We start from the raw sequence: 12,548 nt of genomic DNA on the forward strand, positions 1-12,548 counted from the left end.
AAAGTAAAAAAAATAAATAATGAGAAATAAAAGTTGTAGCGATTGGCAGAAGATTTGACACATATGTATATACTGTTTATTGTTAATTGTGTATTATGAAGAGAGACAGGAAGAGTAATACTGGTGACGATGCGCACTTGCCAGTAAATTTTTTTGTTATAGATCCTGTGACGTCTAGACTCATTGGATACTTGAAGATAATCCTTTATTTTTAGAGTGGAATTATGGGATTGGCCATCCTAGGAGTTCCGCTAAATATTTTATGTTAAATTTTATACTCCTGAAGGTAGGAGAGAGATGAAGAAGAGAAGTCCTGTACAGTCAGCGAAGAGACTGCTGATGATGTATATAATCAGTTTACCATGCCATATGTAAAGATAACCATATTGTAATCCTTGTACCAGTGTTGAAATGTGACAAAAGAAATAAAGTTATTTCACTTGTAATTGAATTAGTTTTGTGTGTATCAAAAGGCCTGTCCTGTCCAAGCCTCCCTTGTAGCCAGGTACTCAGTGTGGATATACTGCCAGTATCCTTTACTATAGTAATACCTTAGTGTAGGAATATTTAGATGTATAATATACACCTGTATCATTTACCATACAGCCAGTTCCCAATGAGAAGTAGCTGAAGGGCTATATTATATTAAACAAAACCAAAACCAGATGCTAAGCCATCCTATTACCAGGATTCCAGTTGTTCCAGCCATTTAATTTCCATGAGTTATGTTATAATGAATATTCCAGAAAAAAAATATATACAGTTAAGGGGAGATAATTGAAAAGAAAATATTACTTAACCGCTTTCAAACCAGCCACAGAAATTACTAAGGGAGACCAGTTCCAAAATAACAAACCATGATTGCTTTCCTAAAGAAAAATACCCAGAACTACATGTAGCCATAAGAGAGACAGAATAGGAAGATATTTATGTATACCTATAACCAAGAAATAGATATCATACTGTTCAATGCTTAAATAAAATACCATATCACTGTTAACACCCTAACTTACCATCCGGTTCAAATTGATATCTTTCAGAATGAGACCACTGAACTTAGATGAGTGCTGGATTTGTCAACAGCAATTCCCTGGCCAGAAGACATTAAAGAGACATCTAGCCAGTAAGGGAACGCATGGAGGCCGACTATCTGTTGTTGGTCTGTGGTGTTTCTCCTATGAGAAGAGGTTCTCCAGGATCAGTGACCTGAAGTGCCACCTGGACGAGAAACACCCAGATATAGCACCAAAATTAGAAAAAACCTTCATGTCTGAGGCCAATGGATACTGGTTTAGCGTTTTTCCTGAGGACTATAGGAGAATTGTCACCAAAGTCACCCCAAAGGGAAGTCCTTCTGCAGTCCAGGCAAGGAGCCATGTCACCAGTTGGTTGGGGAAGTGCAAGTCCATACGCAGATTAAGACAGAGCTGGGTGGAGGATTGGGCAAACCATCCCAGAGATACAGATGTGGTTGGAACACCTAGACAGGGGATCAGGGAACCATCTGTGGAGTCGGCAGTGAGTGAGTGGGAGCAAGACGTGCCCACTATCACCTTGGAAGAGGACGCACCAATGGAGGAGTATGACCCCCTGTTGCCATCAGTGCTCACACTCCACAGCATTCAGATGAACACAGATGGACCCCTGATTGCCCTCTTCACCCTAACAGTTAAGGAGATGATCTGGTACAGGGTCGAGATTGACCAAGTGATAAGAATGGTGGAGAAGTTTAAGGCAGCATTAGAGAGGAAAGCCAATACCATCAGGCCAACTGACATTTCCACAATGTCCCATAGCGGATCACCAGTTTACGGGGAGGAATTTTATCACAAACAACAGATGTGTGCTGACACCCTTAACATCTCTCCTGCCTTAATAACCAGGATAGAAAGACGACCAGACATCTTCTCCTCAGTCTCCAAGACCAAACCCATCGTGGCTCCAACCAAATCTCCACTTGCTCCAACCAACCAGTCTCCATCTGCAACATCATCTGCATCCAAGTCTTCACCATCTATACCCAAGCCTCCATCATCTGTACCCAAGCCTCCATCATCAGCATCCAAGCCTCCATCATCAGCACCGAAGCCTCCATCATCTGTACCGAAGCCTCCATCATCTGTACCCAAGTCTCCATCATCTGTACCAAAGCCTCCATCATCTGTACCCAAGTCTCCATCACCTGCATCCAAGCCTCCAACATCTGCATCCAAATCTCCATCTTCTTTGATAGCCAGCCGTCCAGTGGTCCAACCCCCTTCAAGTTCAACAGATTTGACCCTCGCAGAGGAAACCCCCATCCAGAAGAAAGCCAGGGAGATCTTAACCCTGGGTTCCATGCCAGCAATACCACCTGCCAGAAGGGACTGGAAAACCAAATCTATTAAGATCCCAACTGGATCCACATTCTTGCAGTGGCCACCTAGGGAGTGGGAAACCCTAACACCAGACAGCAAGTTGTTGGCCTGGGAATTCGCCGCTTCCCAGTTGGAGTATCACTCCACTGGGAAATTTCCCAAACTGGATAGAGTTGATTTGTTGGACAAGTACAATTTCCTGGCCCTTCCTGGCACAAAAGAACAGAAGATCAAAGGCAAGGAAAACCTAGTTAGGAAATGTAGGTATTACAACTACGAAATCCTTAGGACCACCATCAACAAAGACAACCCGGACTTCAAAATAATAGTTAACCAGTTGTATATAACAAGGGATTTGAGGGACACTTCAACCGACAAAATAATTGATCTGTGCAACCATAGCAAAATACCTTTGCGTTTATTGTGAATTAACATACCATGTACTAACTTTACCATATATAGCAGATAGAATTTTAATCACAGTGGAAGTAATATGTCTTTTTGCGTTCTAAATAATGTCTCATACATTAACTATATTATATATAAAATTCAGGAGAATTTCCGTTTCTAAGGAGGGGATAGTGTAACAACTGGACAAATATAACATTTAATAATTTTTACAACCTGGAATTTACTATGCCAACAGAAGAAATAAGTCAACTACAGATGGATGAAAACTTTATTGGATGATGGCCTGCAACAGAAATATTATTGACTTTATGAACATTTATTTGAATTGGACATACTGTTATATTTGCAACTTTTTAACTTTATGCATTTTGTTTGGCAAGTGCCCCTTCCACTTGTTTACCAAACTCGTTTTACTGCATAACATATTTTTCATAGATTGTAAGGTGTCTGGCACGAATAAGCATATACCTGAGATTATATTTCAACCCATTATAAGTCCTGAAAGTGTCTCAGTAAGGAAATATTTAAGTTTTACTATCGGTCCAAAGCATTTTTGTTGTTTCTCCGTGAAGAGCCATTTTACAGGTCATGTGACCGCAGTAGGAAATATTTTTGTCGTTGTCATTATATATCTTAAATCTCTTAAGGATTCTATAAGAGTAAGAAATAAGTCATTACATTAATAGTTTTATTAAGGCTCCATTATTTATATCTGTTAAAGATTAGTTTCTTAGGGATTATATTGTAACCAGTTTACTGCTGGAATTTAGTATCAGTACTCCCGGCGTCTGCTCTAGTCCTACGCACGGCTAGAAATTGGAAACAAGTCTAGTAACGAAGTTTTAAGCTTCTTTTGCTAAATTTAAATAAAGGAAAAGTTAGGACTTCGGCCCATTTGTATAATAATTAAAGAACAGGCATTTTACTGTCCATTTTACATGTGATTTTTAAATGTGCAGGTTTTCCTGTCAAGCCCCTATTTTATCGGACATTTTCCTGTCAGTCCTGACAGGGTTCTCATTGGCCCTCAGGGATCCCTGGCTAGATCCCTTATTTTTGATTGGCTTTCAGGGATCTCAAAAGTATATAAATAAGGTTCCACTCAGTGAAATGGCGGATAACTTGTTAGCTCAAGCCTAACTAGTAGCTTTAACTTGCAACTTGAAAGTTTATCTTTACCAGACCCAGCCCAACAGAAAAGCCAAGCAGGTTAATATGCTTTAATAATATAAGATGAAGTATTTTTAAGGAAATGTAAATATAAAGGCAGTTATCCCCACCACACTGAGTGACCTAAATGACCCGAAAAACTGATTACTGATTAAGCGTCTGCATGTCTGCATTTGTCTGTGTACTATATACCATGAACATGTAATAATAAATATAATATACGTTCGAACCTATAGTTTATGGACTGAGAAATATGAGTGCATTGCCTGGCATCCATTCGTCTTTAGAGGTGGAAGACGGAAAAACCCCAAGATGCAGAATATTCCTGACGAGAGCCCCAAAACTTGTCAACAGACCCTTCCACAATTACTCGGCCTGTGGCGGCGGTTTGTTACAATATTATTAGGAAAATACAAGTAAGATTTAATACAATCAAGTGTAAAATAAAAAGTTGATCATTTGGATAATATAAGTAAAATATAATACAATAAAGTGTAAAATGTTAGTTGATTATTTGGGAAATACAAGTAAAATATAATACAATAAACTGTGAATATTTAGTTGATAATTTGGATAATACAAGTAAAATATATTACAATCAAATGTGAACAACAAGTTGATCATTGGATAAATGAAGTAATTATAGATTATCGTTGATCATCTCAACGAGATTGATATTCTCGCTTGAGCCGGGACGGCGAAATCGAGAAAGGCAATCGAGTTGAGATGATCAATGATAATCTGTTTATCACTATTTACCTATGACGACGTTGTCAATTTCATGTCAATTTCGTTAGCAACGCCACGTGCCTGCTTAGTTTCTAGCGATAATTTTCCATCTGAAGCGAGTAGCATGATATGAAAATTATCACAAAAAAAGATCAAAGGAAAAATGCACAAAATAGCGATAAAACACAATACAGTAAATAGTAAACATTTAAAACTAATAAGTGGATCATTCAAAAATAAAATAAGCCAAATATAAAACAGTAAATGTGAACATTTAGTTGATCATTTGGAAAAATACAAGCAGTAAAATGCAGTGCAGTGAATTGTGAATAATAGTGTGATCAGTTTTAAAATTGATCATTTGGATTATACAAGTAAAATATAATGCAATAAAGAGTGAATATTGAATTGATCATTATTTAGAAAATACGAGTAAACTATAGTAAAATAAATTATGATCATTTGGATTATACAACGAAAATATGATACAGTAAATATAGTGAACTTTAAGTTGATCATTGGAAGAAAAAAAACAAAACAAAACAAATCAAATATGATACAGAACAATGTGAATATTAAGTTGATCATTTGAAAAAAACCGAGAAAACCATAATAGTACACTAAAGTGTGAACATTTAGGTTTTTTTGGGGGAAAATACAAGTTAAATACATGTATGATACAATGAAGTGTGAACAGTAAGTTAATTATTTGGAATCTGCAAGAAAAAAGCTGTGCAGTGAAGTGTAAAAATTAAGGTGATCATTTGGATTATACAAGTAAACTATAATACAGTTTAGTGTGAACACCAAGTAGATCATGCTGATTGTAAAGGTAAATAATCATTACAGTATAATGGTATCTTTAAATAGAAAATGTTGATAATACAAGTAAAATAGAGTACAGTAATACATGACCATGTATGATTCAAACATTCAGATAATACAAATAATTGTTAAATACTCATTTTAAAGTATAGAAAAAAAGGAACTGAAAAAGAAGGAAAAAATTAAGGGTCCATGTGCTTGTTTTCGAGATATAAGCCTTTTAAAATTTGGCGGCAGATGATTCTCTATAGATTTTTCATACATTTCACATTAATATATTGTAACCTTTTTTTTTTCTATCAAAAACTATGAATAAATAACTAGAATATTATAGGATTCAATATGGCTTTTAAACATTTTGGAATAAATTTATGAAAAGAAAAGTAGGAATTAGTGGTCAAAATTTGCGATGGCTACATGGATAAACCAGAGGAATTCCGCATATCTGTCAAACATTCAAAAAATAAAAGGAGCGGCCATCCTTAAATCGTCATCATAAAGAAACATTTTTTCCCCTTACGTTCTGAAAATTATCTTATACGGATGTATTCGGCTTTTATTTTGTTCCTTACGTGATCAACTATGCATTCGTTTTTGTTTGTTTGTTAAACACTGCTAGTGATCGAAATATCCTCTCAGAAAAATGTTGAAAAGAAGCAAAATATCATTTACTAATATCATTGTAGATCATCCTTTTCAACCGCGAACTTACTCTTCGCCATCCATAGTCATAAGCTTTTCCCGACACTGCCTCTATATCACTTGTTGAACGATTAATATATTTTAGCAAAATGAGTACCAAGTTTTCATTTAAATGACTTTGACATGCTTCCATTATCGCAGTATTGAAGTTAAAATTTTCGCGATTAACCTTCTGAATGAGCAACTCAACAACGTCTGTTTCTCCACACCGACAAGCCTCATTCATCGCAGCAGTAAAATCAAACAGGGAATGGTCAACTCTTTCTAACAGTAAGGAAACAACTTCGTCCCAGCCTTTCTGGCATGAGATATTCATATTAATATTTACTCCTAGGAAACTTGTATCAATTTTCTCAAGCAATATTGAAACAATTTCAGTTTCGCCACTAATACAAGCATTTTTCATTGCTTCTTCCATAATTTTTTGGTCATTTTTGCATCTGTCTAAAATAGAGCTCACAATTTCCGTCCAACAATTTTTGCTTGCACTTTTAATAATGATATCTAAATGTGATTGTTTTAGGTCAAAGTTTTCGATTAAAAACTTTATCACACCTGCGTTGCCACAGTTATTACACGATTTATCTATCAATATCTTCACATCGAAGTAACTGGCGCCGTATTTTGAAAAAAATAGTTCGGCGATTTCAAGTCTACCTTGTGCGCATGCTTCGAACATGCATGATTTTAAATCAATAGATATATTAATTGTATCTATATTGTCAAACAACCAAAGGGTAATGTCTGTCCATCCGTATCCACAAGCTTTCTCCATAACTAATTTAGTATCAAACAACTTAGAATCGATATTTTCAAGAAGAAATTTTACAATTTCATATCGACCATATGAACAAGCCTCTTCCATTGAAGAACGCATATCAAAATTTTCTCTTTCAAATTTTGACAATAGCAACTTTACGATTTTTAACCAACCATAACCACATGATTCTACCATTACTGTTTGTACATCAATGTTTGTTAATTCAATGTTCTGCAGAAACCAGTCAGCTATTTCAAATTTGCCTGATTCACAGGCCGTGTTAACGATAGCTCTCGTATTAAACATGCTTTGTTCAGTGTTGTTCCATATCTGTTGTGCCATATCTAACTGTCCTATACTACTTACAGCTTTCATAACATCAGAGAAATCATTTCGTTCCAGCTCTTTAACCTTAGGATGCTTTAGCATATACCAAACAAGAGATTCGTGATCAGATTTCTCTTCATCATTTGATTTGTTTATTGTAGCTTTGATACTGTATATTAGCATTTCTTTAAATTCTGATGGCTGAATATCAGTATTGTCCAACAGCCATTCTACTATAGGTTGATTCGAGTGAACGCATGCTTCTTTCAGTACCTTTTTACAGTTTTCTGGTGTATTCATGTTTGGTTGTTCAAAAAGTAAAGAAATAACCCTATCACCTTCCTCATAATTCCGACAAGCCCGATACATTGCCTTGGATTTATCCAACATGTTTTCGTCCATTGTCTTGATAAGGTATGATAGCAATGGCTTGTTACAGTTATAACATGCATTGTTCCATGCGGTTTTCACATTTAATAATTTTCTATCTAGTGTTGTCCAGAACCATTCAACAACAGCAACTATGCCATAACGACATGCATTGTTCATTGCGCTTTCCAAATCCAACATAGTATGTGGAATGTTTTCCCAAAGCCATTTAACTGTTTCTAGAGAATTTGGTTTTGAACTGCGACATGCTTTATTCATTGCCGTCCTAACATCGAAACAATCTTTGTCCATATTTTCCATGACATATTTTATTATCTCTAAATTACTATTTAGGCAAGCCTCATTCATCACATATTTCATTTCAAATAATGAACTATCCTTATTTTGTAATAACCACAAAACTTTTTGAGTGTGGTTCAGACGAGAAGCTTGTTCGATAACAGTTCCTATATTAAACAAATTTGGACTGATGATTTGCAAGAGTAACTTGAAAATGTGAAGAGTTTCTTCGCTATCATGATGAATGAAAAGATTGAATGCAGTGTCTACATCAAACATAAAATGATCAATATTTTCAACTAACCATCTGACAATATTTAACCAACCGTTTCTGCAGGCTTCGTTCATTAGTATCTCCATATCAAGTAAGTCAGTTTTTACTTTCTGTAGTACTGATTCTATAAGTTTTTCATAACTACTACCGTCGTAAGTTTCAGCATCTATCGATTGGTTGCATGCTTTGTTTACTGCTTCCATTATATGCAACTTTTCATGATCGGTGTTTTCTAACAAAAACGTGACAACATCAACATAACCATAACAAAATGCGTCGTCTATTATCTCCTTCAAGTCAAGTAAGTCATGATCCACTTTTTTGAGAATCAGTTTGATTAAGAGTTTCTTCTTTTCTCTATTCTTATTGATATCATCCTCGTCGTCATCCCCACCCTTGTTTGAGCTATATGCACTGCTTACTGCTTTCATTATATCTAGTTTTTCATGATCTGTATTTTCTAACAAAAACGTGACAACATCTAGATAACCATAACGACATGCTTTGTTCATTAACTCTCCTAAGTCAAGTAAGTCATGATTTAATTTCTCGAGAATCTGTATGATCAAATGCTCCTTCTTTTCTCTCTGAACAGTAATATAATCCTCATCACCATCGTCATCCTCATTTTCATCCTCATCGTCATCCTCACTTTCAACCTCATCGTCATCCTCACTGTCATCCTCATCGTCATCCTCACTTTCAACCTCATCGTCATCCTCACTGTCATCCTCATCGTCATACTCATCGTCATCCTCATCGGCATCTTCGTCCTCATCATCATCGTCGACATTGACCCTTATTGGGATGCATGCATGGTTAACTGCTTTGATTATATCTAGCTTTTCATGATCGGTATTTTCTAACAAAAACGTGACAACGTCTAAAAATCCATAACGACATGCTTCGTTCATTATCTCTTTCAAGACAAGAAAGTCATGATCCACTTTTTCGAGAATCAATTTGATCATAGATTCCCTCTTTTCTCTTTGCTCATTGATATCATCATCGTCCCGAAATGACTCGTATGCATTTTTTACTGCTTTCATTATATCTAACTTTTTATGATCGATATTTTCTAACATGAACGTGAAAACGTCTGAACAAACATACAGACATGCTTGATTGAACACTTTTTTCAAGTCAAGTGAGGTATGATTTACTTGCTCGAGAATTAGTGTGATAAGAAGCTCATACTTTTGTTTTCTGCAGCCTAAGATATTGTTACCAAGTTGGTCGTACGCCATATTCATTGCTTCATTAAGATCTAATTTTTCATGATCGATATTGTCTAACACAAACTTGACAACGTCTAGATAACCATACCGACAGGATTGATTCAATACTTTTGCCAAATCAAGTGAGTTATGATTAACTTTCTCAAGAATCAGTTTGATCAAAGGTTCGCATTTTACAATTTGAACCGTTTTATCATCGTCACAGTCCCTTATTGAACTGCAAAGTCTGTTTACTGCTTCCGTTACATCCAACTTTTCATGATCGATATTTTCTAACAAAAATTTGACGATTTCTAAACAACCAAACCAACAGGCTTGATTTAATACTTTTTTCAAGACATGATTTGTCTTCTTTATAATGAGTAAGATTAAAGTCTCATAATTTTTTCTTATACTATCATTATCGCCGTTGTCCCACAGTGAGATATATACTCTATTTATTGCTTCAGTTACATCTACCTTTTCATGATCGACAGTTTCTAACACTAAAGTGACAACATCTATACAACCATAACGACATGCTTGATTCAGTACCATATTTAAGTCAAGAAAGTCATGATGCACTTTTTCAAGAATCAATTTCACCAAAGGAACATACTTTTTACTTATATCATTAATATCTCCGCCACAGCAGAAGGAGAATTCAATCTTCCAATTCTCGTAAACTATATTCATTGCTTTGTTCATATCCAACATTTCATGACTGCTATTTTCTAAAACTAATGTGACAACTTCTAATGCACCATAATGACATGCTGTATAAAATACTTTCTGTAAGTCAAGCATGTCAAGTGAGTTATGATTTACTTTCTCAAGAATCAGTATCATCATGGGTTCATACTTTTCCCTTCTATTACTAATTTCCTCGTCGCAGCATATGGTGAAGTCATACTTCCAATTGTCGTAAAATATGTTCATCTCTTCTTTTACATCTAATAGGGTATGATCTGCATTTTCTAAGACCCATTCGACAATGTCATACCAAAACTGCTCACATCCTATCTTAAATAATCTTGTCATATCAATTAGCTTATGATCGATATTACCAATCAAAAGCTTTACCAGAGAAACATTCAAATCAGAGTGGTTTGCATGTATGGCGTTATTAAATGCAGAAGGCAAGTCCAACAAGTTATTGCTTACATTCGATAATAACCATTCGACCAATTCAAAATGATTTCGGCTACATGCTGTATTCATAGCCTCTTTCATATCTAGTTGCTTGGAATCATTTTTTTCGCAGATTAGTTGTACTAAATCTAAGAGTCCCCACCAGCAACATTCTTTGATTATTTCAGTGGCATCAACTTTGTTATGAATTGGATATTGAAGTAATAGACTTACCAATGTATTATCAGGTCCCACAAATTCTCTATGCAATAAAGTATGCATAGCTGTATTTATATCTAATGATGAATGTTCTATGTTTTCTAACAACCACTTCACAATATGGGTCCATCCATACCTACAGGATTCTTTCAATACGTCATGTACATCATACAAACTATGATCAACATTGTACAAGAAAAATTCCAACAGCTCAATCTTTTCTACAACACAGACTGATGTTACTGCTTCTCTCATGTTTAATTTATCATGATCAACAACAGATAACAGAATTTTTATAAGTTCTAACTGTTTGTTTTTACATGCATTTCGAAGCACAGTGCTGTGATTTTCTTTAATATTTTTCAATAATATCTTAATTTCGTCATATTTTTTTTCTTCAAAAGCTTTTTCAATGACGTTTATTATGTCGATTTTTTTTAAATCAACATTTAAGCAAATCCATTGTATAAGATATTTATTGTCATCTTGCCATTTACTGTTTATCGAAGATATCAAGACCGACATGACATCCAATGGACCGAGATCAATATTATTAAATAAGTACTTTACTACTTCAGAGTCCTCGGTCAAGCATGCCAGATTTGACATTTCGAGCGTGTTCATTTTTTCTTTTTCTACATTTATTCCCATCCATTTTAATAGACTCTCTATACTGGTTCTTCCTTTTTTATATAGTTTATTGAACACTGCTTTTATGTCCAACATGCAGTTATCAACATGCTGTAATAAAAAATGTAAATCTTTCTCACATCCCACTTCAAGAACTTCACTTGTAATTTGTTTCATATCAAATAGTTGGAGGTCAATATTGTTAATCAACCATTTTGAGACAGACTCATCTGTATCATTCCAAACATTATTTATTGCTGCAACAAATGCAGCAGTAAAGTCCAGCTGATTGTAATTGATAGTTTCACATAGAAACTGTACGATATCAAGTCTTTTGAATTCACATGCCCTTTTCATTAATTGATTCATATCAAATATTTTTTGATCAATGTTGTTTAACATCCATCTCATCGTTGTCATTGGGCAACGTGAACACACTCTATTGATACTACTTCTAATGTATTCTGTAATCTCAGACATATCTAAACTTGTAACTGATACCCACATATTGTCTAGAATGTTTTCATTGTTTTCCAAATCACACACATTTAAAAAGGCATCTAACAAAAATGATTTACAAACAAATTCAATGTCTTCTTCGCCTTTTGAGTTAAGCATTAACGCTATGTGATCAACCAATATAGTGATACTAGCATTCATTTTGTTTTGATGTGTAATGCGCTCTAACAGAATTGCGGGTAAATAAAGTTTACAGAGTTTGCACACACCTTTGTATGTCACAAATCTTTGCAAATCGTAGTCCGGTTGAAAGTAAGCATCGTGTGCTTTTTCAATCAAAGATTTCATAAAACATTCATCGTTTTGCCTTATTATTTCTGATTCACACAACAACTGAAAATTTAATGACAGCGATTTGTTAAAATATTCAGACAGAATTATTTCTATTATTCGAATTGCTAGCATGGAATAAGATTTGGTGGATATTTTCATTACTATCTCCCCTTCTCTCACTGTATAATTTTGAAGTCGCACCATCTCTCTAATAAAATCAAAACTTAGTCTAGACAAGACTAATCCAGGATCAATTCTGCTGTACGATATTAGAATACTCTCAAATATAGTTTGATGCTGGAGGTGATATGTGCCATCATTGCTGTGAAAAATCA

Source organism: Mytilus galloprovincialis, chromosome 3 (genome assembly GCF_965363235.1).
Source record: "Mytilus galloprovincialis chromosome 3, xbMytGall1.hap1.1, whole genome shotgun sequence".
Lineage (NCBI taxonomy): Eukaryota > Metazoa > Mollusca > Bivalvia > Mytilida > Mytilidae > Mytilus > Mytilus galloprovincialis.